The sequence below is a fragment of the Ascaphus truei genome, chromosome 15 (genome assembly GCF_040206685.1).
Source record: "Ascaphus truei isolate aAscTru1 chromosome 15, aAscTru1.hap1, whole genome shotgun sequence".
Lineage (NCBI taxonomy): Eukaryota > Metazoa > Chordata > Amphibia > Anura > Ascaphidae > Ascaphus > Ascaphus truei.
In genome coordinates this window covers 27,330,016-27,357,515 of record NC_134497.1, presented here as the reverse complement: position 1 = coordinate 27,357,515, position 27,500 = coordinate 27,330,016, and the positions used below count along the sequence as shown (strand labels likewise).

Below are 27,500 nucleotides of genomic sequence, written 5' to 3'. Positions count from 1 at the left end.
GGGACCTGAGGGGGCACCCCCCGCTCCCATCGCGCTCTATGACGCGGGACCGGGGGGAAGCGGAGACATGATGGGGCATCGCCCGCTCCCATCTCCCGTCGCGATGTCTCTAACATGTGACCGGGGGGGGAAGCAGGGACATGATGGGCCGCGCTCTATGACACGGGGACCGGGGGGGGGGGGAGAAAGCAGGGACATGAGGGGCATCCCCCCTCCCATCTCCCGCCGCGCTCTCTGACGCGGGGACTGGGGGGGGAAGCGGGGTGGGAAGCAGGGACATGAGGGGCATCCCCGCTCCCATCTCCATAACTGCGGGCAGCAGGAGCGCCGGGGAGGGAGGGGGGGAAGGCACACAGGGTACTTACTGTGTCCTCCATGGGAAAAGAATGGCTGCTCGTTGGGGGCGGGATCATATAGAGCCTGGCCGTGCGCCCACAAAGCCTGGGAGCGCGCGCCAATCAGCAGTCAGGTAGGGGGAGTTTTTTTTTTTTTTCAGCGCGAGCAGGAGAAATTTCAGCGCGAGCAGGGAAAATGTAAAAAAAACAAGCACGTGTTCTGCTTGGGCCAATATTTACTCTCCCGGGGGTTAAATCCACACGCCCCAGGCGTGTAAATGTATAGGATTGTCGAACACTGTGTATATATATATATATGTATATATATATATATATATATATGTATGTGTATATATGTGTATGTAGCCAGGTCCCCCTTTAGTGTGGCTGACCCCCTCCTCCCTTTTGGCAAGACGCTGTGTGCGAGGGAGTGAGGGGGGGCCGGCGCGCGAGCAGAGGAATCCCTGGTAGCTAGGGACGCGAGCGGCAGCGGAATCCCTGGTAGCTAGGGACGCGAGCGGGCCGGTTGCCGGGGACGCGATCGGGCCATCGCTAAGGCCGCGATCGCGTTGCTACCGGACCGGCGGCTGAAGTGAAGGGTGCCGCCATACCTAGGGCTGTTGCGCATGCGCAGTGGCATAGGACAGCGCAGGAGGCCCCAGATAGCTCGCGCATGCGCGAGATGAGACTGCCAGCCCCCAGGGTGCATAGGGGCAGAGACACATGACCCCAGGGAGCCAATAGGGCTGAGGTATGGCCCTGCAGGAATAAAGATACATTTCGCGGGGTTTTGGCAGCACGCAGTTAGTCAGGATCCGGACCAGCTAGGGGTAAGAGGTGGATGCAGGGGTCAGTGACCCTCTGCATTAGGCCAGCAGCCCCCAAGGTCCCAGTTAGGTCCTGAGCCACCTAGTAGCTTGTGGAGCTTAGGGACAGGCCCTAGATAGGGACACTGCCCCATTAATTGGTAGCTTAGTCAGGGACACAGTGCTGAATCCGTGCGGCCCTGCGAGGTGGGTTCTGGGCTCAGAACACCACCGCCGACCCTGGGACTAAGGTGATATTATCCGCGCTGGAATTCACCCAACGCGGTGTGGAGGACAACGTCGGATCGGGCGCATCTCCAGTGATATCGCGGTACCCGTGGCTGGAGCCCCGGGCAGGTAACCTACCATTCACGTGCACCAACAAGGCCTAATCACCAGACATAGTGGCTGCGCAGTCACACATATATACAGACATTGGTGTTTGACATTTGGGAGTGCGAGACATTTGGGTGGGGGTTACTGGACACAGGGTGGGGTCACTCTGTGGGAGGTTAGCGTCCGCCGTGACGCCTAGAGGTGGTAGCATCCGCCGTGACGCCTAGAGGTTTTAGCGTCCGCCGTGGCGCAGAGTGGTTAGCGTCCGCCGTGGCGCAGAGTGGTTAGCGTCCGCCGTGGCGCATAGTGGTTAGCGTCCTGTGTGACGCCACATGTGGCTCCTCTAGAGAGGAGTCATGGTTATGTGATGTGTGTGTTATTATATGTTTTGCTATGCAGTAAAGCCAGTCCTGTTTTATATTTGCTCACTTTGTGTGTTTGTTTCCTGTGAGGGCCTCCTCCCACTCCGTTGGGATCCCTCCCAGGTGGAGGCGTTGCACCCAGAGATGTATAACATGCATGTACCCCAGGTTCCCCAAGCGGAGGCTTAGGCTCCTGAGAGCCACACAGGTTGCACAGCAGGTAGTAGCGGTTGTATTCATAGGGAATACCCGTTACATTTGGAGGCGCTGCTGAGAGAGTCCTGGGGTGCCCCACTTTGTAGTTACCGTTACCCTGTCAGTCAGCATGTCTGCACTCACGCCCAAACAAGTGGCCGACTGGGCCGAAAAGCTAGGAGAGCTTCTGCGACACGTGGTCGCCGTAGACGAGGTGCCTGCTGATGTCTCCATGTTTACTGTCTGCAGCGCAGTAAGGACATTACCTGGTCTGGCGGGCGCCCGCCTCATCAGCAAGCACTATAACATTGACCGGCAAGAGAACACCCTATTGCTAGCCACTGAACAAGCTATACTTCCTGATAGAGGCCCACGAGTAGTGTATCTACCAGAGACTTTGCCGCAAGGGTGCCCTCTAATTTACCCGGGAACTGTTTCCAGTCACGTCACTTCCCTCCCCAGACATGAGGGTTGGGACGACAGAGATATGGCCGCCAGTACACCCATCCGATCAGATATATCCCTACCCAGAGTGACCTTCTCTTCAGATGCTAGGCAAGGGGCCACCAGCTTGGCCGGTAGTCCGCCAACATCACCGGTTACTAACCGGTCCGTGAACAGCTCTACCCCAACCCCTAACAGACGGCGAGCCGCGATAGCCAGTGGCTCCGACAATGACGGCTCCCTGCTAGGAGTGACATTCCCGCAGCTTGTGGAAGCGATAACTACGTCCGCCCAAGCCCAAAATTATAGGAAATTGAAGGCGTTCTCAGGAACGGTTCCTGTCCCCACAGGCGAAGAAAGTATCGATTCTTGGAAGGAGCACACCCTCAAGGTGATCGACGAATGGCCCTGCTCTGAAACGGTCAGACGGCAGAGAATCCTGGAAAGCCTACGACCCCCAGCGGCCACCATGGTCAGTGCACAGCGTGACCAAGACCCTGATCTCTCTGCTCACCAGATCGTAGACTTGTTAGTCCAGATCTATGGCAAAGAGGAAGAGGAGAGCGAGCTGTGGTTCAAATATTACGCTCTCCGACAGAAGGAGAAGGAAGACCTGTCCGACTTCCTGCAACGCATCCAGCTGGTCCTGTGGAAATTGCGAACTTGCGGCCTCATCCTATCTTCAGAGATGGACGAATATCGGCGCAAGCAGTTCCTCCGAGGGGCCATCCCCACGCATCACATCGTGATTATGATCAGGTGCTCACTAAAGGAGGGCCCTCCCCCTACCTTCATGGACATTCTGGGGATCGTAAAAGGGCATGAGGCCTATACCAAGCTGCATGCAGGCACCAAGGTCAGAGATCCCCCGACCAGTGACACCCCGGGAGGGCTTCGGGGAGATCCTCCCCCAGTTACCCAAGACGACTGGACCTTAAAGACGTCGTTTGCTATAACTGTGGACAGAAAGGCCATTTCTCTAGGGAGTGTCCTAATGGAGCCACCCAAGAAAAGGAAACGCCCCGTAAAGGAAGCTCGGCCAGGGCTATGATCTGTCAGAGGCAGACCTCAGAAGCCAAAACCACCGAGGCCACCCCCACGCCTCCCGAAGCCCCTCCTGACCTGAGCCCAGGCGAAGGAACTCCAGGGGGAGATGGTTACTGTCAGGTGGGCCCTTCGGCCATCGTACGTGTGGTAGTAGAGGGAGTCTATGCTGCTGCTCTATTGGACACCGGGTCTCAAGTGACCATAATATACCGGCACTTCTACGACCAGCACCTGAAGCATTGTCCCCTGCGGTCGGCAGAACATATGAAGGTGAGGGGGTTGAGCAACGAGGATTACCCTATCGATGGGATTGTGAGCGTTCAACTGGAGATACTTCAATTGAATACCGGCAAGAAACATCCCATGAATGTGGAGGCAATGGTGTGCCCAAAGCCTCAAGGACAGTGTCAGTACCCGGTCATCCTGGGGACAAATACGGATATAGTACGAGCTGTAATCAGGGCCTACCTGAAGGAGACTAATGAATTGCCAATGGCCAATACACGCCTGGATCCTGAACTGAGAGAGGAGTGCAACCGAGTATATGCCCTAGAGCGTCACGGGGACCTCTACAATCGTCAACGCGGACTGACGACCATTTCACCAGGGGGAGTGAAACGCCTGGCCGTCTGGTGCTGTTATCCGGATCGGGAGGAGACCGATCATCTGTTCTCTCTGGAGAGTGACCCTGAGGAAGAGATCCAGAGAGGGTATCGGGTAATACCTGAAGTAAGAGAGTGGACGACCCGAGTTCCTCTCCGAACCCATGTGTACATCCAAAACATCTCTCCATTCCCAATGGACATCGATGTAGGACAAAGTCTGGGCAGTATATATCCCGTCAGCCCGGTAGAAACCGCGCCCCAGGTGAACGCCGCTGCAGTAGGTGAGCGATTAGTCGACCTGGACTTCAACTTTGGAGATTCGACCCTGCCAACAGAGTGGAAGGATCGACTGACAGCCAAGCTGAAGGAAAGAAAAACAGTATTTTCTACCAGCGAGATGGATGTGGGCCGCAGTCGCAGCGCCCAACACACTATTAGGCTGAGTGACGCCACTCCGTTCCGTGAACGCTCTCGTCGTATCGCCCCCAGGGATGTGGACGATGTAAGGGATGTCCTGGAGGAGATGAAGACCGCTGGAATACTGACGGAGTCGCGGAGTCCTTATGCATCACCCATAGTGGTAGTAAGGAAGAAGAATGGATCTGTGAGATTGTGCGTGATTATCTAACTCTGAATAATCGTACGGTACCTGACCAATACAATCTCCCTCGTATTGAAGAGATCCTGAATGCTCTGAATGGGAGCCAATGGTTTAGTGTGCTCGATTTGCGATCTGGGTACTACCAGGTACCCATGAGTGAAGAGGATCAGGAAAAGACTGCCTTCGTCTGTCCTCTGGGCTTCTACCAGTTCACGCGTATGCCCCAAGGTATATGCGGAGCCCCTGCTACCTTCCAGCGGTTGATGGAAAAGACAATAGGGGACATGAACCCTCGGGAGTGTCTGGTTTACCTGGACGATATCATTGTCTTTGGGAAGACCTTAGAAGAACACGAGGAGAGGCTGCTGAAGGTGATAGATCGTCTTGGCCAAGAAGGATTGAAGCTATCACTCGACAAGTGTAGGTTTTGCCACACCTCAGTGACCTACGTGGGACACATCGTGTCTGCCCAGGGGATTGCTACTGATCCAGCCAAAGTAGAAGCAGTGGTGAACTGGCCGCGTCCCGATAATGTCGCGGAACTGCGATCCTTCCTCGGTTTCTGTGGGTATTACCGTCGGTTCGTGGAAGGGTACTCTAGTCGAGCTAAACCCTTGAACAATTTGCTGAAGATATACCCTGAAGATACTGGGAGAAAGGCCACGTCGGCCCGTCAACCGTTTGGCGATAAGTGGACGCCTGAGTGTGAACGGGCCTTCCTGAACTTGAAGAAAAGCCTGACTGAAGCACCAGTGCTTGCATATGCTGACCCAGAACAACCATATGTCCTACATGTGGATGCCAGTCTCAATGGACTGGGCGCTGTCCTTCATCAGAAGACCCGATGGTCTTCGGCCTGTAGCCTACATCAGCCGCAGTCTGACACCCAGTGAGCAGAAATATCCGGTGCACAAGTTAGAGTTCCTGGCTCTCAAATGGGCGATCACGGAGAAACTTCATGATTACCTCTATGGTGTTACGTTTGAGGTAAGGACCGATAACAATCCCCTCACGTACATCAATACTTCCGCCAAATTGGATGCAGCCGGACACCGATGGCTGGCGACACTATGTAACTACCGATTCTCCCTGAAGTACAAGCCAGGGCCTCTGAACATTGGGGCCGATGCTCTATCACGACGACCAGGATTGAGTGCTACCCCTGATGATGATGAATGGGAAGAGATCCCTGGACCTGGGATGCGAGCCATGTGTAGTATAGCGGCCGTCATGAATGATCAGGTCGCATTCTCTGAACTAAGAGTTGCCGATTCATTAGGGTGCCAGTCGCAGGCGATCCCTGCTGCCTACTGCGACCCCGCAGGGATGAACATAACCCAGGACAAAGTCATAAGATGGAAAGACTTAGTGGACTATCAATTAAGAGATCCAGTGATCAGCATAATCCGACAAGCCGTTCAGCGAAAGAACCCCGCTCTATTGAAGAGTGCTCCCCGAGATCTGGTCGCGTTACTCATGCGTGAGGTGGACAAGTTCGAGATAGATAATTGTTTGCTCTATAGGGTAGTCCAATATCATAACCACCCTGATAGGCGACAACTAGTTCTACCCCAAAACTTGAGATATATGGTGTTGAAATCTCTACACGATGAACACGGGCATCTCTGTGTAGAGAAGACTTTTGGGCTAGTCCGAGACCGTTTTTTCTGGCCCAAGATGCGGGAAGCGGTGGAACAACACTGCCGCCGTTGTTCCCGGTGCGTTCAACGCAAGACGTTGCCTACCCGAGCAGCTCCCATGGCCCATCTGAAGAGTTCTGGTCCAATGGACCTGGTGTGTATGGACTTCCTGTGTATCGAACCGGATAGTCGAGGAATTGGTAATGTGCTGGTCATCACGGACCATTACACCCGCTATGCACAGGCCTTCCCCACCAAAGACCAGAAGGCTATCACGGTCGCGAAAGTTCTATGGGAAAAGTTCTTCGTTCATTACGGTCTTCCAAACCGACTTCACTCCGACCAAGGGCGAGATTTTGAGAGTACTCTGATCCGAGAATTACTTAAAATGCTGAACATCGCCAAATCCCGGACGACTCCGTACCACCCTGAAGGAGATGCTTTACCTGAACGATTCAACAGGACCCTGTTGGACATGCTTGGAACCCTGAAGGGAATGCAGAAAACAGAATGGAGTCGTCATGTAGAAACTTTGGTACACGCGTACAACTGTACTCGCCATGAGTCCACTGGGTTCTCCCCGTACTTCCTCATGTTTGGGCGGGAGGCCAGACTTCCAGTAGATGTGCGTCTCCGAGTATCAACGGACGGGATACTCAATACCACTCATTTTAAGTATGTGCAAAGGCTAAAAGACAGTCTGCAACAAGCTTACCAACAGGCTGAGAAGTCTACAGCCAAACTGAATGCTGGTAACAAGAGACGATATGACAATAAAGTCAAGTATCGAGAGTTACGTCCTGGGGATGCAGTGTTACTTCGTAATTTGGGAATCCCCGGAAAACATAAACTGGCGGACCGGTGGAGAGATGGCGTATATGAGGTGGAGTCACAGATGCCTGGCCTCCCGGTTTATCGCATCAGAGACACCGATGGCCGGGTAAAGGTTTGGCATCGTAATCACCTTCTCCCCATCCCCCAAGTGGGAGACGAAGAAGAGGAACTCCAGGCCACACCGCTCAACGGTGAGTTCGATCTATCATAGGTGGGTCAAGAGACTGTAACTAACGAGACTCACTCTGAAACTCCTGAAGACCCTATGGAGGGACCCTCTCAAAGGGACCATCCCGCAGAAGGGGCATCTCCCGAAGGAGCTACGGGTAAAGGGCCCCGTAGGCCAATGCCTACTAAGGTGGCACCAACAGGCCAACCTTTGGATCCACAGAGCCCGTGTTTTGTACCCTCAGAGACATTTCTCCCCTCAAGGGAAGAGGCTAGGCCTCAGGACTATGTGTATTACTCCCCCGAGGGAGTTGCCGAAGAACAACTCCGACGGAGTCAACGAGTCAGGTACCCGCCAACTCGGGTTACCTACGATCAAATGGGGGCACCCCATTATGAGGCTCAGCAGTGTTCTCGTAGTAAGATACAGTCTGTGATTGTGATGCTCAACGAGTTATGCAATCTCGTTTAGAGTTACCTGTGCTAAGTTATATATTTTACTGCATTTTTATTATATAATTTTTGTACATTGGTGGGAAGTTATGTGGTCCAAGCGAGGACGTTGGAGTTTTCACCAGGGGGAGGATGTAGCCAGGTCCCCCTTTAGTGTGGCTGACCCCCTCCTCCCTTTTGGCAAGACGCTGTGTGCGAGGGAGTGAGGGGGGGCCGGCGCGCGAGCAGAGGAATCCCTGGTAGCTAGGGACGCGAGCGGCAGCGGAATCCCTGGTAGCTAGGGACGCGAGCGGGCCATCGCTAAGGCCGCGATCGCGTTGCCACCGGCCCGGCGGCTGAAGTGAAGGGCGCCACCATACCTAGGGCTGTTGCGCATGCGCAGTGGCATAGGACAGCGCGGGAGGCCCCAGATAGCTCGCGCATGCGCGAGATGAGACTGCCAGCCCCCAGGGTGCATAGGGGCAGAGACACATGACCCCAGGGAGCCAATAGGTATGGCCCTGCAGGAATAAAGATACATTTCGCGGGGTTTTGGCAGCACGCAGTTAGTCAGGATCCGGACCAGCTAGGGGTAAGAGGTGGATGCAGGGGTCAGTGACCCTCTGCATTAGGCCAGCAGCCCCCAAGGTCCCAGTTAGGTCCTGAGCCACCTAGTAGCTTGTGGAGCTTAGGGACAGGCCCTAGATAGGGACACTGCCCCATTAATTGGTAGCTTAGTCAGGGACACAGTGCTGAATCCGTGCGGCCCTGCGAGGTGGGTTCTGGGCTCAGAACACCACCGCCGACCCTGGGACTAAGGTGATATTATCCACGCTGGAATTCACCCAACGCGGTGTGGAGGACAACGTCGGATCGGGCGGATCTCCAGTGATATCGCGGTACCCGTGGCTGGAGCCCCGGGCAGGTAACCTACCATTCACGTGCACCAACAAGGCCTAATCACCAGACATAGTGGCTGCGCAGTCACACATATATACAGACATTGGTGTTTGACATTTGGGAGTGCGAGACATTTGGGTGGGGGTTACTGGACACAGGGTGGGGTCACTCTGTGGGAGGTTAGCGTCCGCCGTGACGCCTAGAGGTGGTAGCGTCCGCCGTGACTCCTAGAGGTTGTAGCGTCCGCCGTGGCGCAGAGTGGTTAGCGTCCGCCGTGGCGCAGAGTGGTTAGCGTCCGCCGTGGCGCATAGTGGTTAGCGTCCTGTGTGACGCCACATGTGGCTCCTCTAGAGAGGAGTCATGGTTATGTGATGTGTGTGTTATTATATGTTTTGCTATGCAGTAAAGCCAGTCCTGTTTTATATTTGCTCGCTTTGTGTGGTTGTTTCCTGTGAGGGCCACCTCCCACTCCGTTGGGATCCCTCCCAGGTGAAGGCGTTGCACCCAGAGATGTATAACATGCATGTACCCCAGGTTCCCCAAGCGGAGGCTTAGGCTCCTGAGAGCCACACAGGTTGCACAGCAGGTAGTAGCGGTTGTATTCATAGGGAATACCCGTTACATGTATATATATATATATATATATATATAATGAACATACAGTAATATTTCTATTTGAGAGATAGATATATAGATATATACAGTGCTCGACAAACCCGGTCGCCAGCTCGCCAGCTCGCCAGCTGCGATCGGATATTGGCTCGTGGCCAGTAACTTTTCCCCTGCTCTGCAAAAAAAAAAAAAGCCCAGCTCGAAAAAAAAAAAAAATCCCTTGCTCGAAAAACAAAATAATCCCTTTAGCTGATAGCTGATTGGCTGTGACGCGGGATGGAGTTTACCAGGACTTCAAACCGCCCTTCCTTCTCTGCACGGGTAAAGTAATGATGGGGGGGGGGGAGGGGGTATGCGCGTGTGTCTGCTGCTGCTGCTGCTGCTGCTGCTGCTCCTCCTCCTCCTCTATATATCCTTCTGTATAATTGTGTCAGCTCCTGTAATTTACAAGACCTCCACTGATCCGGTCATGGAGGATTTTGAACAGATGCTCGAGGTGGGGGGAATTTAATGCACTTTAAAATATTTATATATACACTGATACATCCTGCCCCCGGTCCCTGGCGCTCCCGCTGTTCGCGCGGGTCGGGAGATACACCCCCCCCCCTCCGGCGCTCTCCCGCTGTCCGCGCGGGTCGGGAGATACCCCCCACCTCCAGCACTCTCCCGCTGTGTGCGCGTTTATCACTTGTGTTTATCACTTTAATTATTTTCTCTTTCATGCTGTATTGAGGCAGCTTCTCTCGAAGTCTCTGCATTTCAAGATATCGATAATCTGTTCTTTTTTTGCGCAGATCTTCTCTGAGTTGTTGAGCCAAATCAGTGTCTGCCTCATTTCTTCCGCGTGCACTCTCCCGCTGTGCGCGTGGGTCGGGAGATACCCCCCCCACCTCCGGCACTTTCCCGCTGTGCGCGCGGGTCGGGAGATACCCCCCCCCCACCTCCGGCACTCTCCCGCTGTGCGCGCGGGTCGGGAGATACCCCCCCACCTCCGGCACTCTCCCGCTGTGCGCGCGGGTCGGGAGATACCCCCCCCCCCCCCACCTCCGGCACTCTCCCGCTGTGCGCGCGGGTCGGGAGATACCCCCCCACCTCCGGCACTCTCCCGCTGTGCGCGCGGGTCGGGAGATACCCCCCCCCCCACCTCCGGCACTCTCCCGCTGTGCGTGCGGGTCGGGAGATACCCCCCCACCTCCGACACTCTCCCGCTGTGCGCGCGGGTCGGGAGATACCCCCCCCCCCCCCCCCGGTGCTCTCCCGCTGTCCTCGCGGGGCGGGAGATAGTAGCCGAGTGTTTCTCCCCCCCCTCTCTCCCCTCCAGCGCTCCTGAGATACTGTGAGGTACTGAGAGAGTGTGTGTGTATGTGTATGTGAGAGAGAGATTGAGAGAGAGAGTGTGTGTGTATATATATGGGGGAGAGAGATTGAGAGTGTGTGTATGTGTATGGGGGAGAGCGACTGAGACTGAGTGTGTGTGTGTGTGTGTGTGTGTGTGTGTGTGTGTGTGTGTGTGTGTGTGTGTGTGTGTGTGTGTGTGTGTGTGTGTGTGTGTGTGTGTGTGAGAGAGTGTGTGTGTATGTATGGGGGAGAGAGAGAACGTGTGTGTGCAGGACACCAGAGGTAACCCACCCAGTCACCCACCCCCCACCCAGTCAGTCATCCACCCCCCACCCAGTCAGTCATCCACCCCCCACCCAGTCAGTCATCCCACCCAGTCACCCATCCCACCCCCCACCCAGTCAGTCATCCCACCCAGTCAATAATCCCATCTCCCACCCAGTCACCCAGTCAGTAATCCCACCCCCACCCAGTCACCAATCCCATCTCCCACCCAGTCACCAATCCCACCCTCCACCCAGTTAGTAATCCCACCCAATCAGTAATCCCACCCCCCACCCAGTCACCCAATCAGTAATCCCACCCCCCACCCAGTCACCCAATCAGTAATCCCACCCCTCACCCAGTCACCCAATCAGTAATCCCACCCCCCACCCAGTCACCCAATCAGTAATCCCACCCCCACCCAGTCACCCAATCAGTAATCCCACCCCCCACCCAGTCACCCAATCAGTAATCCCACCCCCCACCCAGTCACCCAATCAGTAATCCCACCCCCCACCCAGTCACCCAATCAGTAATCCCACCCCCACCCAGTCACTCAATCAGTAATCCCACCCCCCACCCAGTCACCCAATCAGTAATCCCACCCCCACCCAGTCACCCAATCAGTAATCCCACCCCCCACCCAGTCACCCAATCAGTAATCCCCCCCCACCCAGTCAGTAATCCCACCCAGTCAGTAATCCCACCCCCACCCAGTCACCAGTCAGTAATCCAACCCCCCCACCCAGTCACCAGTCAGTAATCCCACCCCCCACCCAGTCACCGTCAGTAATCCCACCCCCCACCCAGTCACCCAGTCACCCAGTCAGTAATAAAGTCACCCAGTAAGTAATCCCACCACCACCCAGTCACCAATCCCACCCCCACCCAGTCACCAGTCAGTAATCCAACCCCCCCACCCAGTCACCAGTCAGTAATCCCACCCCCCACCCAGTCAGTAATCCCACCCCCCACCCAGTCAGTAATAAAGTCACCCAGTAAATAATCCCACCACCACCCAGTCACCCAGTCAGTAATCCCACCACCACCCAGTCACCCAGTCAGTAATCTCACCCAGTCACCAGTCAGTAATCCCACCCAGTCAGTAATCCCATCCCCACCCAGTCAGTAATCCCACCCAGTCACCCAGTTAGTAATCCCACTCCCCACCCAGTCACCCAGTCAGTAATCCCACCCAGTCACCAGTCAGTAATCCCACCCAGTCACCCAGTCAGTAATCCCACCCAGTCACCCAGTCAGTAATCCCACCCCCCACACAGTCACCCAGTCAGTAATCCCACCCCCACCCAGTCACCAATCCCAACCTCCACCCAGTCACCCATCCCACCCCGTCACCCAGTCACCAATCTCACCCCCCACCCAGTCAGTAATCCCAACCCCACCAAGTCACCCCGTCAGTAATCCCACCCAGTCACCCAGTCAGTAATCCCACCCAGTCACCCAGTCAGTAATCCCACCCAGTCACCCAGTCAGTAATCCCACCCAGTCAGTAATCCCCACCAAATCAGATAACACCCCCCCACCCAATCCCCCAGACAGTCATCCCCGCGTCAGTCGGTCATTGAGGGACTGCGGATCAGGTAAGATCCCAGTCGGGATTGCTGCTTTAGATATTGTGAAGAGGGGGCGTCCAGACACTGGTTAATGGGTGCAGGAAAATAGTCACACACACACGTAACAAGGACTAATTGTAGTAAAGTATAAATGTAATACAATAAATAAACTTATGTCAAAAAAGAATGTGTTTTACTAGGAATTTACTTAAAAAAAATTTAAGTGGGGCTGGGGGCAAAGCTAGGGGAGGGGCTGGGGGCGGGGCCTGAGAGGGGCTGGGGGCGGGGCTAGGTGGCGAGTAGATTTTTTGGTTTGGCGAGTAGATTTTTGGGTGATTTGTCAAGCACTGGATATATATATATATATATATATATATATATATATATATACATACATATACATACACGCCGTCAGCGCAACACACAGTCAACCGTAAGGGAGACTCAGGGCGAGCAGCGCAACTCCCGCTTACCTGCTTCCACATCCGCAGGCCATCAAAGTCTCCATCGCCGCAAGGTTGCTCCTTCCATCAAAGCTCCGCTCCCCCTCCTTCTCAGTGGGAGGCACGAGCCCTCCGCCCCGCGCGCACACATGCGTCCCCCTCCGACGCTAGACGCGTGCACACACAACATACAGAGCATGCGCCCAGTAGCCGTTCTTCAGCTACTACCCCAGCAGTAAGGCTCCGCCCCCATACACCGCACGGGCTCACTCAGAGTGCTACTAGTGCTCACCTGGACTGTATCATCCGCACCAATCCTGGAAGGTTCCCTGCATCCTCCTGTTCCGCCTCCACCCCTGATTGGCCAGCCCAGCTTTATCATGCCTCTCTGGGCTCTCACTCATCGCTCGACAGTCTCTGTATGGAAGTTACATTGTGTTCTCTTGGTGATTCTACAGGTTCTGACGCGGCTCGTACGACTACCCCCTTTGGCTTCCGACATCAGCACTCCTCTGACTACGTATACTCTGGCATCCAAAGGGCATTTGATTAGCAGCACCTTTCTGCTACTTAGCATCTTAATTCCTATGGGAGCAGTAAGGGTGTACTTAGTTTTTCACACATAGCATCTCCATTTTGGCTTTATTTTTGTTAAATAAATCATGACACAGTGTAATATGTCATGTGTTGTTGTTCATCTGAGGTTATATTTACCTAATTTTAAGACCTGCTAAGGAACAGATGATTGTTATTATGTTCTGATATTTAAAACCATAGAATTTAAAGAAGGTGTACTTTCTTTTTCACACACACACATATATATATATATAACAAGAAAACAGCGCACAGCCCTAGTGCATTACAAATAACAATGGATAATTTATTAATAAACAGAGAATGCCCACTTACAATTTTTTTTTTATAGAGATGCACATAAAGATTTTTGTCCTGTATACGATAACGCTGAAGGAACTGTCAAACCGTGGGGAGAGTCAGTGGGGGACTCCACTGCTCCTCTGAGGGGAATTTTATTCACATATTTTAAACCTTTGAGTGTATGATTAAATTGTGTATTAAAACTTTTTTGTTTTTCGTATCTTTTCGCTTTTAATTCTTGGCTAAGGGATTCATCTTGTGGCTTCAGTAACATACATAAGTACTAGGTAATGAGTGCAAATAGAGGGTTGCTTTTGAACTCATTCTTTTGAGTTCACTCTGTGATTTAAACATAATAACAGACTGATTCTAGCACCAATCGGTACATCTCAAAAACGGCTGATGAATCAACACAATCATTACATAAATGGTAAACTGGAGGCGCTGTACCAATGAGTGAGTAAATAAAGAACAACCCTAAAGCCTATCCTGATTGGCCCTTACCACTGCGGCAACACGGTACTCCTGAGCCAACAGGTACCCCAGCCGGGGTTACCACCTCTCCGGGTTTCACCCGGAGACTTCGGGTTTGGCATCCCTTTCTCCGGGCTACGGGTATGTCCCTGAAATCTCCGGGTGGGCGGGTGGTCTGGATGGCACTGAGCAGTGGTGCGCTCACGTCAATGACAGGAGCCGGGCGGCAGAGGATTGGACGGCTGTGGTGGAGCGTGCTGCGTGCGCACACACACGAGCGCTCCCAAGTACCCCCAATTCGGAAGTCAAGTCCTCCTCGTCTTTCTTTGTCTCCATTACAGCCAACTACAGGTCACTCACCGGTTCCTGTCCTGCCCTGCATTGCGATGCCACGCTGCTCAGTGCTCACTGAATCACACTGTCACTCCGTCCTCTCTGGCTCCTCCTCCTGCTGCTCGGGCTGCTGCTTCAAGTGCCTGTTCCCCTGCTTCAAGTCTGTTTATTTATTACTATGGTGCACTGGGATGTATATAAATATATATTTATAGTGTGTGTGTGTGTGTGTGTGTGTGTGTGTGTGTGTGTGTGTGTGTGTGTGTGTGTGTGTGTGTGTGTGTGTGTGTATATATATATATATATATGCGTGTGTGTGTATGCAACTTGTGGCAATGTATTGCTACTGCTGCTACCGCCACTAGTGATTCAAGATGCTTTCCACAAACTTGAAGTTTTGTGAGATTGTCATCAGCGTTGGTTATAAATAATGGAAATTACATAAGGTAATATAGAATTCCATATACCATTAACGCAGCAACCATACCTGCAACAGCAATGTCTTTGGCATCTCCCCCTACAACTACTGTCAATAAGGCTGCGCGGCGTAAAATGGCGCTGCGTTGCCATGCCAACGGGAACGTCACGTGACGTAACAGCATTACTTGATTCCCGTTGCCATGACCATGAGATGCCACATGTCATGACGTGATGCGGTGCCACGTTGTCATAGCAACTTGACGCCGCGTGACGTTGCATGGCGCCCCGTTGTCATGGAAACTGTCATTTAAAAAAAAAAAAAAAAAAAATCTCCGGGTTGGCCGTCAGTCGAAGGTGGCAACCCTGACCCCAGCACCACACAGAATTATTGAATAGGATTACAGCCTCAGGGGTTATGTCATATCCAGGTTACCTCCTTCATATCAATATTGGCCAAAAGGGAGGAACTGAAGCAGCTTTACTGAGATATATTAAGGACCAAGAGGAGTATCACACATCTACATGCAGAAGAAACTATCTTTCCCTAGCACAGTGCCTGGGAAATGTTACTGTCTTGTTTCTAATCTACACAGTATGTGACACGTGATCCGTTTTGAAGTCTAAAAACTACAACTCCCATGATCCCTTTAGTGTGAGCATGCGCAGTAGGACACAGAGCTGTGACCTGGATGTAGTCAATGTCTCCACTTCCGGGAAAGAGAAGATGAAGAAATAAAGTGGTGCAGGAAGCACACAGGAGCCTTCTCTGTAAGTAACTTACTTTGTATTCAAAGCATCAGAGCAGGTATATGCAAACACGTGGCGTTTCAGGACAGACACGTCCTCTCCTCAGACCATTCACCTTACTGCAATAGTGAAACTAACAAGTATATACACCCCTAGGGATTACACAAACACCTCATACCCATTAAATGTGTTTACAGCCACTGCAGCCTCAGTACTTCCTGGTTGAAGTCTGACATCATTGCCGCATCATATGACGTCATGACGCGATGACGTCACGTTGCCAAGCAACCTGGGGAAAAAATAACAAAATAGAAAATCACACAGGGACAGCTCAGCACACTTGCTGAACTGTGGAGAAATCAAATTGCAAAAGTTAAACTTAAATAATAGTAAATTCAAGCAACGTGTGCACTATATTGGGGCCATAAAGGATATTAATGATTATTAATTAGTCTGAAGAGCTGGGAGCAGCCGTGCTGATAATTTCTTTCTTAGATGATTTTTCTGCCAAAACAAAGGGGGTTAAAGCTGAAAAAGAGCAAGTTAAAAGATGGTTCAGTTTTATGAGCTTACAGTCAAAAGCAGCATTGTTACACACATTTATCTGTGCATAAAATAACAAGGCAAACTACAAACCATTAGGGATATATGTATGTATGTCTTTATTTATATAGCGCTTCACAGTAGTAATACACGTGACAATCATATAAATAACAAATAATACAAATAACAGATCATGGGAATAAGTGCTTCAGACATAAAAGTAACATTTAGGAAGAGGACTCCCTGCTCCGAAAAGCTTACAATCTAATTGGTAGGAAGAACGTACAGAGGCAGTAGGATGGCATTCTGGTAAGTGTGAAAAACAGAAAGTGAATCCCTGCGCTTCTCCCTTTGGGGTAGCAATAATTGGGGAATATATATATGGTGTAAAAATGTATAAGATAAAGGAGACTTGATTTACATCCTTTGATCAAATAATGCCAAGCCTGCTAACCACGTCAAGGTAAGGCATATATTTAGCCATTCTGGTAAGTGTGTTTACAGGGGGCCAAGCTTTATGTATCATGTGTATAGTACAGTATATGATGATTCCAGTGCAGTACATGCATCGATAAGTGGAAAAAAGGTAGTGCTTCACTTTAAGTACATTTTCGTTTTACATACATGCTCTGGACCCATTGCGTACGTTAATGCGGGGTATGCCTGTATTAGCCACGGTGCTACTCATATACTTCTTTAAGCAAGTGTGTCTTAAGGTGGGTCTTAAAGGTGGATAGAGAGGGTGCTAGTCGGATATTGAGGGGAAAGGCATTCCAGGGGTGTGTGGCAGCCAGTGAGAAAGGTTTAAGGCGGGAGAGGGCTTTAGATACAAAGTGGGGTAGAGAGAAGACATCCTTGAGCAGAATGCAAGAGTCGAGATGGTACATAGCGAGAAATTAGGGCTGAGATGTAAGGAGGGGCAGAAGAGTGTAAAGCTTGAAAAGAGAGGAGAATTGAGTGCGAGATGCGAGATTTGATAGGAAGCCAGGAGAATGATTTCAGCAGGTGAGACGCTGAGACAGATTTAGGAAAGAGTAGAGTGATTCTGACAGCAGCGTTTAGGATAGATTGTAGGGGAGACAGGTGAGAGGCAGGAAGGCCGGACAGCAGGAGGTTACAGTAATCGAAACGGGAGAGAATGGGGGCCTGAGTCAGAGTTTTAGCAGTCAAGCAACAGAGGAAAGGGCGTATCTGTAATATTGCGGAGGAAAAAGAAGCAAGTTTTAGATACGTTTTGAATGTGAGAGAGGAGTCGAGTGTGACCCCTAGGCAGCGTGCTTGGGCTACATGGTGAATAATAGTACTTCCAACAGTAATGTGGAAGGAGCTGGTAGGGCCAGGTTTGGGAGGAAGTATTTGGAGCTCTGTTTTTGCCATGTTAAGTTTAAGTCGGCGGAATGCCATCCAGGATGATATCGCAGAGAGACATTCAGAAACTTTGGTCTGTACAGCAGGTGTAAGGTCAAGGGTTGAAAAGTAAATCTGTGTGTCGTCAGCATAGAGGTGATATTTAAACACAAGATATGTGATTAGGTCACCTAGAGATAGTGTGTACAGAGAAAAGAGAAGAGGTTCCAGGGCAGAGCTTTGGGCTATCCCCACAGAGAGATCGATAGAGTAGGAGGTGTTAGCAGAAGGGACACTGAAAGTACGATGGGAGAGGTAAGAGGAGATCCAGGATAGAGATTTGTTAAGAATACCAAGAGTGGAGAATGTGAAGGAGAAGAGGGTGGTCCACGGTATCAAATGCTGCAGAGACATCGAGTAATATGAGCAGAGTGTAATGACCTCTGTCTTTGACAGTATGGAGGTCATTACTTATTTTAGTGAGGGCTGTTTTTGCAGAAGCCAGATTGTAAAGGGTCTAGGAGAGAATAGGTGTTGAGAAAATGGAGCAAGCGAGAGAATACAAGACGTTCAAAGAGTTTAGAAGCAAAAGGCAGGAGGAAGACAGGCCAATAGTTAGAAAGACAGGTAGGGTCAAGCTTGCTGTTTTTGATTAATGGTATAACTGTTTCATGTTTGAAGGAGGTGGGGAAAGTACCAGAGTAGAGGGAGGAGTTAAAAATGTGCATAGGGATTATAGTAGGAGCAAGACGTTTTAGGAGATGGGAGGGAATGGGGTCAAGAGGGCAAGTGGTAAAGGGAGAAGAGGAGATCACCAGTGACACATCTTCCACTGAGACAGCGAAAAAAGAGTCAAGGAAGGCAGGAGGAGAGTTAGGAAGCAGTGTAGGATGGGAGGAGGAAACAGAGGGGATGTTCTGACGTATGGATTCCACCTTTTCCTTAAAATAGTTAGCAAAGTCCTGAGCTGAGATGAAGGAAGAAAAGGCGGCAGCTGATGGTGGTCTGCTTAGAAAATCAAAGGCAGAGAAGAGTCTCCGATGGTTTTCTCCATCAACCGTTGGAATGTCGCCAGGCACCACAAATGCCTTGGGGCATGCGGGTAAACTGTTAGAACCTGAGGGGACAGAAAAACGCTATCTTCTCCTGGTCTTCAGAGCTCATAGGTGCCTGGTACTACCCAGACCTTAAGTCCAGCACGCTGAACCACTGGCTTCCTTACAGCACGTTGAGGATCTCTTTGATCCACGAAAAGATTATGGGTCTGGGACGGTTCGATTGTTCAGGGTCCGGTAATCCACGCCCAAGCGTACTGAACCATTCTTTTTGCGTACCACCACAATCAGGGATGCATAGTGGCTACAGGATTCAGTCATGATGCCCGCAGTCTCCATTTCCTTTCGGACATCCCTCACGTCCTCCACATCTCTGGGAAGCGATGCATCGGGAACGCTCCTGGAATGGCGTGGCATTGTTCAGCCGGATTGTGTCCTGGGTGTTTTTGCTGAAGCCCACATCCATTTCACTGGTGGAGAACACTTCCCGGCGTTCCTCCAACTTGGCACTTAGCCATTCCTTCCATTCTTCTGATAGGGTCGAGTCCCCGAAGTCAAATGGCAATTCGACCGACTGATCTTGCATTGCAGCGGTATTCACATGAGCCAGCGTGTCGACGGGTGTAACTGGGTCTATCCAACCCAGTTGATGACCTTGGTCAAATGGCATATTGGAAGGGGAGATGTTCTAGATAATCACCTGGATCTTCCCAGGAATCAATGATTTCCACTTGCGTACCTCTGGCATGATCTTGTACCCTCTACAGATGTCTTCCTCGGGTGTACTCTTTACTGGGAGAAGTACTGGTCAGCCTCATCATGACCCAGGTAGCAGCACACTGCGTCCCTGTACTTCACTCCCCATGGTGGAATCTCAGATAACCCTGTGGTGAGATTGAATAGGTCACCATATCCCTCTTGGGCCGAGACCCTGCAGCACTCTTCTTTTAGTACTGGAGGGATCCATAGAGAGGATAGTGGAGCTCGCCAACCTCTTGTAGATAAGCCCGGATCACTGCTCTCCCCACATCGGCGTTGGTCCCCAATCTAATTGGAGAGCAGGGATGTTCCCAGGGCTCGAGGCATATTAGAGCCTCCAATTCCATGGGGTGAGACTTGTTGTTGTTTAGTTGCGGGGTATCCAACCGAACTTTCACCACACTGTCGATGGGGTAGTCCTCATTGCTGAGACCCCACAGCCTCATCTTCTCCGCGACTGCATGGGTAGGTGCTTAAGATGTTGATCGTAGAAGGGTCGCTATATGATAGTTACTTGCGACCCGGTATCCAGCATAGCTGATGATCAGACACCTTTCGCAAGGACTCTTATAATAGCGGCCGGTCCCACTCGACTATTGGCGTCCGTTTGGGATACTTCATCGGGGCTAGGCGCTGGAGCGCTTTCCGATGATGTGGAGGGCATTTCTGTCGGCTGCACCTTGCAGGTCATGGCCTTAGGGTTGGATGTCCTGGAATTCGGACAGTACCCAGAGTAGTGGCCCACATGTCCAGAGGTCTAGCAGTGGTTACTTTGGTTCGTACGGGCCCTGGAAGTAGGCATCTCTGGGGCATCCTGGGTGGCTACTTTACAGCTAATCCCAAATCTATATTCCACAGACTATTACTCTGTGACTATTACCATCACTTATTATCTTTCCAAATCCTTACAAAACCTCCCAAAACTACTTAAGAAACAGAAATACTCATTTAATTTATCACCCAAACAACTTATCAAATTATTTCCCCTATATCTCCTCAAGAGAAGAGTTACCAGTCTTGCATGGTTTCTCTTACTGTGTTTCTATTGCTGTTTGTGTTCTGTATCCCTCTTCCTCCCATACCCTTTATGCGCGCGGCCGACGTCACCCGCGTTTAGCGGGAGCGTTTTCTGTCAAGGCTAGACGTGATAGGGGCGTGGCTGTGACGTCACGGAGCTGGTTCACCCTCATGGAGCGAACCGCTCACGTGACCTGGCCATCGCACTGTGGAATTAAATTGAACTGATTCCTGGCGCACCACGCACCCCCTCAAACAATGTTCAGACAAATATGGCTGAGGAGACAATAGGCAAAAGGATGGAAGTAAGACTGCATATGCGCTCTCACCTTTTTATTCTCCTGCTTTAATACTATGCTGCCCTCCTTCTCTAAATCAGAGACATCAAGGCTATGCCTGCCTTTCTCAGAGGTGTGCTTGGCATGATATCTTTTCATACGGACTCCCTTTAAGCTTTAAACAGCACTTTTGTTTTTGATCATATATGTTCATGACCCTACACTTGAGCATAATCTTACACTATTCTTACAGGGGCTGGTTCCACTTTTTCTATAGTCCAGTTTCCAAATCAGCCCAGGGCATGATATAAGCTCAGGTTGCTAATGGAACACATTCCTGCTACAACATCTTGTTACATCAACCCCACTTTCTGTTTAGTTCCACCGGAAGAAAACTCACCCTTGTGGCACTTGTGTCATGTTGTCGGGGACTTTTTAATTACAACATTGTTTTTTTATGTTTGTTTTTAAGTAATAAGAAAGTAGTTACTGGTGTGGCCTGTGGCTCCCATTCCTTTCAAAATGTGGATACATACAAGTGAGCCATGGTCTATATATTGCTCTCCATTAACTTCTGTTCATCTCAAACTGTAGAGAAGAAAGAAAAGACAAGTCACATTATTAACAACTTGTATATTTTATAAAAACAAAACACTGGATGGCGCTCAAACACTTATCTCGTAAAGTGAGTAGTAAATTAATGTGAATACAAATTAAAATCTACAGGTATACTATATAAGGTGAAAAACACAGTGAATTATAAGCAAATCAAATCTTGCTACTGTACTACCGTTATGAAGCTTGTTTCCTAAGCTTGGCAGACAACTCTCTGAAACAGTAGGGGAGCCAGATAGGTGCCATGAAATAAAGAAAAATAACATAGTGCAATTTGACAATAAAGGGTGATAAAAATTAAGTGATCTGTAAGTATTCTACTCACAAGTGGAGCAGAATAGTGGGCAAAATCCCACACATTGGTAAGTTCTTCACAGGAACCTTCAGGAGCTCAAACAAAAAAAGAGAATCAGTAGTGCAGACAATAAACAAATTTATCAGAACATAAGTAAAATGGAGGCTTACATTGAATCAGCATATATCAGGCATTTGGGTAGACAGGGCAACACAGTTTGTAGTTCGCCGCAACCTCACTGCAGCTGCTTCCTGCGTCCGCGGCCTCGATCGACGTCACTTCCCCTTTCCCGGGTTGGACGTCCACGCTGACACGCACGCTGCTTCCGGGTTCCCTCTCCTCTCTCCTCCTCTACGGGTCCTCAGACGGTCCAAAACTCAACGTGTTTCACTCCGCTTGATTGGTAGCTTCATCAGGAGTCTGACACACTAGGTAATTGGAAATCTTATTAAGCTTAGCCAATTAGACCACACACTGGCTAAGAACTTGGGTATATAACCCATGAGTGATGCATCAGATGGTCACTCCTGATGAAGCCTCCAATCAAGCGCAGTGAAACGCGTTGAGTTTTGGACTGTCTGAGAACCCATATAGGAGGAGAGGGAACCCGGAAGCAGCGTGTGTGTCAGCGTGGACGTCCAACTCGGGAAAGGGGAAGTGACGTTGATCGAGGCCGCGGACGCAGGGAGCAGCTGCAGTGAGGTCGTGACAAACTACAGACTGTGTTGCCCTGTCTACCCAAATGCTCGATATATGCTGATTCTATGTAAGCCTCCATTTTACTTATTTGCTGATTAAATTTGTTTATTGTCTGCACCATTGGTTCTCTTTTTCTGTTTGTGCTCCTGACGGTTCCTGTGCACTACCCCTGGAAGAACTTACCACTGTGTGGGATTTTGCCTACTATTCTGCTCCACCTGTGAGTAGAATACTTACAGATCACTTAATTTTTATCACCCTTTATTGTCAAATTGCACTATTTTATTTTCTTTATTTCATGGCACCTATCTGACTCCCCTACTGTTTGAGAGAAACTTGTATATTTTCTCAGCTATTCCTTTATAAATTAGACATTACTTTGAGACCTCACTAACTCTCCCAATTTTAGGCTAGTAAATTGTGCGAGAAACGAGGAAGAACAGAACCGTGTGGCGTTCCAGTACCACAGGAAAATCTACTACAGAACCTGCACAGACCTCCCCCCACACACACAGAGCTCCTGGTCTGGTATGGAGATGAATATGGGAAAGAACTTGGTATCAAGAGGGTACGCTGTAGTCAGTAATATGTGTGTTACGTGGTTTTTACATCTCTATTATCTTATTACTGATGTTAAATAACAAATATTGATAGATCTGCATACACCATTACAGGTCAACTAGAACTTAATATCACTAAACCTGACTTGAGTCAAAGGGCCAGATACATCAAGCTGCGGTAACCAAAAATGCTGTATTACCGCCCATACAAAAGTGCCTTATTATTATCGTTCAATGAATCAGTGTTGCAGCGCCAAAAATAAAGCACTTTTTATCGGACCCGTTAAAAGCATCAGATCCGAAACAAAACAGGCATAATACCAAATTTTCAAGTGAAAAGTGCCATACATCAAGTTCGGATATTTATCGGAACTTGATGAACGGCAGAAATACCACAAATATTTGATCACCTACTGGCGTTAGCCCTGTCTTTTATTTATATATATATATAAGTGGTTGACACAGTGGTTGACAAATCACCAAAAAATCTACTCGCCACACAAAAAAATCTACTCGCCACCTAGTACCAAACGTGTGCTGCTTGGGCCAATATTTACTCGCCCGGGGGTTAAATCCACTCGCCCGGGGCGAGCAAATGTATAGGTTTGTCGAACACTGTATATATATATATATATATATATATATATATATATATATATGCCAATTTACTGCCCAATATATACATAGGCAAGGTGAGCTAAACCAACATGGAATAGATGATAAAATAATTGTTAAAATACATTACAGTACATATTAACCACTTAGTAGTCCACGGGTCAACTAGTCATAATAATAATAGCATGTTCTTGTATAGCGCTGGTAGTTTTGTTTCAAATTTTTTTTATTAGGCATTGATACAGCATACAGTGTGACAGTTATATCTTAGCCTAATACAGGATTTTTTCTTTTTCCTTGACACTGTCTCAACATGCCCCCGGCCCTTCTTCTCGGACCGTAGGGGCTAGCGAGGGGGGAGGAAACAGAAATAGAGAGGGTAGGAGGGGGGGGGTAGTTGGGAGGGGGTGTGGGGGATGTCCCATCATCCTCAGTGTCTCGTATGGAGTCTCTCCTTTAACCTGATCATCCTTAGTTGTGGGGGGGAGTTGGGGCAGGGTTAATTAGCTGGACGTATCAGCCACGGTTCCCATACTTTGTAGAAAGAGGCCATAGTCCTTTTCAAGAAGGCTGATAATTGCTCCATGAGCATTACCTCCTGGATTCTTTTCGTGACTGTTTGCTTGGGGGGGGGGGGAAGACACCTTTTTCCATGAGGCGGCCACCGCACATCTAGCCGCTGTGAGAATGAAGGAGATTAATTTTCCTATTGGTCGGTCAATGTTCTCTATTGGTCTGGCCAATAAGTAGGTCAGCGGATCAATAGGTATGGTGAGGCCTATGACCTCTTTAATTATAGACTTTATGGTTTCCCAGTATTTCTGAATTTCCGGACATGTCCACCAAATGTGTGCCATGTCTCCCTTTTGTCCACAGCCTCTCCAGCATAGGTCGGAGGCCAGGGGGTAGATTTGATTTATTCTAACTGGGGTAAGATACCAGCGGAACAGTATTTTATAAATATTTTCCTTGATTGTGGTACAAATGGAAGTTCCTGAGGCTGCTTCCCAAATACTTTCCCAGTCCTCTCGGTCTATAACTATGTTCAATTCTGCTGCCCAATGCAGCATGTAGTCATGGGTGGGGGCATCTGTTGCTCTTTCCAGTTCCGCGTAAATTTGTGTTATGAGACCTTTTTGGTGGGCTGTATCCCTGCACAGCCGTTCGAAATTAGTGAGAGGGGAAATGCCAACGTTGGGGATAGTGTTTGGATGAAGTGTCTAATTTGCAGGTATTTGAAGACGTTCAGTCCTGCCATTTCATATTTGTTTCGCAATCTTTGGTAACTCAGGAACTGCCCAAAGCTCAGGAGGTCGGCAACTGCTCTGATATTTTTAACTGTAAATTGGATTCCCCTCCATAAAATGATTGAACATTTTTAATAGATGCGTGGATAGTATGGGTAGGAATCTCTTGTAGTAAACATTGGTGAATCCATCAGGACCAGGGGACGTACAAAGTTTAAGCATCTTGACCGCCTCTTCTAGTTCCTCTTTTGATATCTCTGCGTTGAGGACTGTATTTTCCTCCTCTGTTAGCGTAGGGAGGTGACAACTATCTAGATATTGTTTTATTGAATCTGATACTATTGGTTCAGGGCGGCCATTTTTGGATCTTAGGTTATATAAATCAGTACAGTACTTGGTGAATTCTGCTGCTATCTTGCTATCGCTGTATTGTATCTCACCAGACCTATTTTTGATCGCCGTTATTTGGGATCTCTTCTGTATTCCTCTCAATCTGCTAGCCAAAAGTCTGTCGGCCTTGTTGCCCTTGTCATAGTATTGCTGGTTTGTCCACTTCAGGGCTTTTTCTACATCTTCCAGCTGGGCTTGTTTAAGTTTTGTTCTGGCAGCCATTACATTTTTATAGACTCTCTTTGAGGGATTGGCTTTATGAGCATACTCCAGCGTAATAATATTGTCTGTGAGCTCCTTAATCACTTTTTGTTTGACTTTTTTCCTATGGGATGCAATTGAGATGAATTTACCTCTGATTGCAGCCTTATGGGCCTCCCACAGGATTGCTGGAGAGGAGACTGAGCCAGAGTTAAAGATAGTCCTTAAGTGAGGTTCTGATCTCTTTCTCTATCTCAGGATGGTTCAGTAAAGAGTCATTTAGTCTCCAGGAGTAGGATGTAGTTTTTTCAAATGGTACTGATAGGGTCAATAGTACCGGGGCATGATCTGACCAGGTTATGGGGCCAATGTCCGAATCGGTGGCAGCCTCCAATACATTTTTGGTTACCAGGAAGTAGTCTATACAAGAATAGGTCTGGTGAGGCGTTGAGTAAAAAATATAGTCCCTCTGGCCCTGATGTTGAGATCTCCATATGTCCACCAATGAGAATTAATTCAGTATTCCCCTAAACCTTTTCCCTCTGTGTTGGGAGTGGGCTATGCGGGGGTGGCCCGTTACAGTTGACCTGTCCTCGGTGGGGTTTAGGACCATGTTTAAGTCCCCGCTGTCAAAGCGTGGAAATAAAATCAATGAGTCAAGGGTTCAAAAGTAACAATATGAGTTTATCTGTACCAAGGCACAATTGGGAGACAAGAATTCAGAAAGAACTCAAGCCTCTGAAAACATATTGCTTGGATCACATTTTTATACATTTCAAAATTAGTAATACACCCCTTAAGGGGGCTGGCTTAGAGATAAATGATAATATGATGACATGCAAAAATACATATTGGTTGATACCTAAATATGCTGCATACGCTATATTCTTATCGATAATTTACCATAATGTGGGCCTCTTAACCTTGTGACATAAGGGAGTTACTCTGTCCAGCCCTGTATGCAATGTAGCTGTTAGATAACAAATCCTACGTTCAGCAAAAATATCTAATGCAGGACAAATCGCTTACGAATGCTATTTCTAATTATTACATGACTCGTAGGAATTACACAAGGGGGGGGTTACATCCAGAAGCGATACTCTGCAGAATCAAACATTCACAGTTCATACACGAATGAAACAAATTGGCATACATACAAGCATACGGTTAGGCCAAAATGGAGGTGATGATAGCCACACACATTATCTCAATCTTCACACCGCCTAATAGTACCGATGATAGGTAATTCGGGTCGATGCCCTCGAGAACCCTTTTTAGAAATTCCACTTGATTCTCGTTCGGGGCATAAACATTTATCAGGGCAATTGCCGACCCTGCTAGAGAGCCGTATACCACTAAAAATCTACCCTCTGGGTCCACTGTTGTTTTGATGTGATTAAATGGGGTGCCTTGTCGGATCAATATTGCCACTCCCCGTTTTGTACTACTAAATGATGCGAAAAAGCACATTGGAAACGCTTTTTTGATTAAATTTGGGGGGTCTTGTGATGTGAAGTGGGTCTCCTGTAGAAATATGATGTCTCCCCCTGATTATTTCATATCTTGTAAGGCCAGTCTCCTCTTTCTGTTATTTTGCAGGCCTTTGACATTTAATGATATTATTTTAATTGGGGCCGTAGTGGCCATGGATTTTTTTTTTCGTGGTGAAGGACCTTGGGACCCCTCCTTTCCCACTGGGGGGGTCTTGATTCTATAATTTGGGTACACGGCGTGCCCCAGCAAAGATTTAGGGCGGGTGTAGCTTTTGTATTTATCGAGCCAGGTGTACTGAGGAGGTGGGAGGGGTAGAGAGGGGGGAAAGAGTGGGGTAAAGATCTGCTGGGACAGAATCAGCAGATAGAAGATAGAGGTGATTAGGTCCACTGTAGGGCCTAACAAAAAATTGCCTGGTCCGCGGGCGACCGGCTTTTGGGCTGGAGTGCCCTTCGGGGGTGCTACCGGTGTCGACGACCGGTGGGCAGCAGAGGGGGCCAGACCCCTTGGTGCCTTAAGTGACACATTTCCTCCCCTTTCCCTAGGTAATGTGGGAGTTTCGTGACGTACTCTCTTTGAAAAAGAAAGGAAAGGGAGAG

The 27,500-nt window shown here is 49.4% G+C and overlaps 2 protein-coding genes across 3 annotated transcripts in view; both read left to right on the top strand.

Annotated features, from left to right (window-relative positions):
- Window positions 1–27,500, top strand: part of LOC142466734 (uncharacterized) — a 455,555-nt gene that overhangs the window by 363,542 nt on the left and 64,513 nt on the right. The window lies entirely within an intron of this gene.
- The window catches only part of LOC142466733 (uncharacterized), an 18,953-nt gene continuing 6,980 nt past the window's right edge, over window positions 15,528–27,500 (top strand). Inside the window, exons 1-2 of one of the 2 annotated variants that reach the window (XM_075572082.1) lie at window positions 15,528–15,807; window positions 22,804–22,962. The gene's annotated coding sequence lies outside the window, so the exon portion shown is untranslated. The remainder of the gene's footprint in view (window positions 15,808–22,803; window positions 22,963–27,500) is intronic. The other variant, XM_075572083.1, reaches the window with a different exon arrangement.